We start from the raw sequence: 2,667 nt of genomic DNA, 5'->3' as shown, positions 1-2,667 counted from the left end.
CTTCCTCATTTAACCGAATCTGTATGTCTTATGGTTTCCGAGATGATCCCAATGCTTAAAATGAAAAAAAAACTCACCCTGTATATTAATAATAGTTTACAAAAAACCATTAAGTGATCCCTCAAATTTACAATGGGGCACAAAGACAGAGACAGATGTTAATACAGTTTGTTGGGGTTCAAATGATCTTGATAAATTCCGATTTTCAACTCGCAAAATTTGAAATCAAACTCATGTTTTTAACAGTTTTAAGTACAATAATAATAATAATAATAATAATAGTATTTTATTCCATAGACAAACTAGTTTGTGTGGAAATTGTCAACAAATATTTAAATTACGAGTAGGTACATTAAGTATTATATAGGTAAAAAACAAATTACACATTAAATAGCGACAAACAAGTTACATTAAACAGTAAAATATTCACTTATATCATAGTGACATTTGTCAACTAGAAACAAATATAATTTTTCTTTAAAGATTGATAATTGCCTACAGTTACGTATTATGTAAGGTAAATGGTTATAGATCTTAATTCCCAGATTGGAGGGTGAATTGATTCCAATTTTTGTCTTAGTGAAATGTGGTCGAAGATTATCATTACCTCGGATATTGTATTGAGCAACCCCGTGAATATGAACAGGACACTTGAATTTCTGAAAGATGTCTGTATATACCTACCAAAGAGTGTGACCTGAAAATGTGAGGTAGTAGAAACAGTTCCCAAACAAGTGGAAAACCGCAACCGTCGTTGCGATACCAAAACCTGGCAAGCCAAACATTGGCCCGTATGAATAAAAGTAAGCAAATGCTTATACCAAAGAGTAGTTACTCTTTGCTTATACTTACAAAATTCAAAGTAAATACTCGTAAGTGCTCCTTCGCACTGGGCGACTTAGCAGCGCTGGTTAGCCATGGGACGGGACGAATTGCAGAGCTGCTGAGCAGCCCAGTGTGAAGGAGCACTTACGAGTTTTGCAAGTATAAGCATTTGATTACTTTTATTCATACGGGCCAATAATCCAGAAAACTACAGGCCAATTTCCCTCACATGCTGCATGGGTAAACTCTTTGAAAAAATGATTAACAAACGTCTAATATGGTATTTGGAAACGAATAACATAATCACTACACACCAAAGCGGTTTTAGGAAAAATCGCTCAACGATAGATCCTATTGTTAAGCTGGACGCAGAGGTGCGAACCGGTTTCCTAAATAAACAACACACTGTAGCAGTAGTCTTCGACCTCGAGAAAGCATACGACCTGGTTTGGAGAAGAAGAGTAATGGAAATAGCAAAAAAGATAGGCTTAGAAGGCAACATCTTGGATTTTATTAGCCAATTTATGCAAGAACGATATTTCACTGTAAAAATAGGTAACAACTTATCAAAGCAGTTCACCCAGGAAAATGGTGTTGCGCAAGGGTCTGTACTGAGTGTAACACTCTTTCTCTTAGCAATAAATGACGTCGTAGAATCTGTAAACAGCCCAGTAAAAATTCAACTGTATGCAGATGACATTATATAATATATTGCAAAGGAAGAAAACTCGTAAACGTAACATCACAGCTGCAAAACACAATAACTAACTTAACACAATGGACAGAGAACTCGGGCTTTAAATTCTCACCAAAAAAAAACAAAAGCAATTTGCTTCACTAGACGAAAAATGAACTGCACACCTCCTCTTTTAATTTTAAACGGACAACCTATTGCTTATCAAAATTGTATAAAATATTTGGGGGTGATCTTGGACTCTCAACTCTCTTGGATACCACACCTAAACCAACTCAAAAAGGACTGCAAACAACGACTCAATCTACTCAAATCATTATCAAATTACGAATGGGGAGCTGACAGAAACACATTAAAACTACTCTACAAAACAGTAATCCTGTCCAAAATAGACTACGGCAGCATAGTATACGGAGCTGCAAACAAAAATATTTTAAAAACCATTGACGCAATTTACCACGCAGGTCTTCGTTTCGCTATCGGAGCTTTCCGTACCAGCCCAGATCGCTTCGCATATCAGCGAGGAAGTCTTGATCATCTCCATCCCATTTTTTATCTTAGATAAGGGCCGAAGAAATGCGAACGCTTGTTTACATCGTACTTCGTTGCACATGTGCCAAGGTTTAGGTATCTAAATCAATTAAGTTTTACTTTGATAAAGTTCCCATATTCTTTGTTAAAAAAATTTTCGTATAGACAAAATCTAGGACACAATACTTCCTTTACTGCGATGTTTCTTAATTTATAAACAGTACTAAATTATTGAACAATCTTGCAGCAAAAGTACAATTACAACTAACATTAAGTCAAAATTCCACCAAATTTCCTGATCACTTTGAATAATGTTAAATACAGGGTGTGCCGCTTGATATTCCCATAACTTTAAACGAAAATTTCGCTACTTATGTGCATCTATTTGCAACGCAGGAGGGCATACCCTTATTTTACTCTCCCTGGTTTATATAGCAGTATACAAAGAAAAAATTGACATTTTAATACTGGGGAACATTGATAGATTATTCCAGTGAGTAAATAAAATTTAGGGAGACCTGGAAGCTAGTTTGATGCTGATTCAAGTCGTCAACCATCTTTCAAAATTCATTTTTAACCAGTAGTCAAATTTACTAAGGGGTACAAAAGGTCCAAAT

Source organism: Photinus pyralis, unplaced genomic scaffold (assembly GCF_008802855.1).
Source record: "Photinus pyralis isolate 1611_PpyrPB1 unplaced genomic scaffold, Ppyr1.3 Ppyr1.4_LG5, whole genome shotgun sequence".
In the NCBI taxonomy this organism is placed as follows: domain Eukaryota; kingdom Metazoa; phylum Arthropoda; class Insecta; order Coleoptera; family Lampyridae; genus Photinus; species Photinus pyralis.
This window is presented reverse-complemented; position numbering follows the sequence as displayed.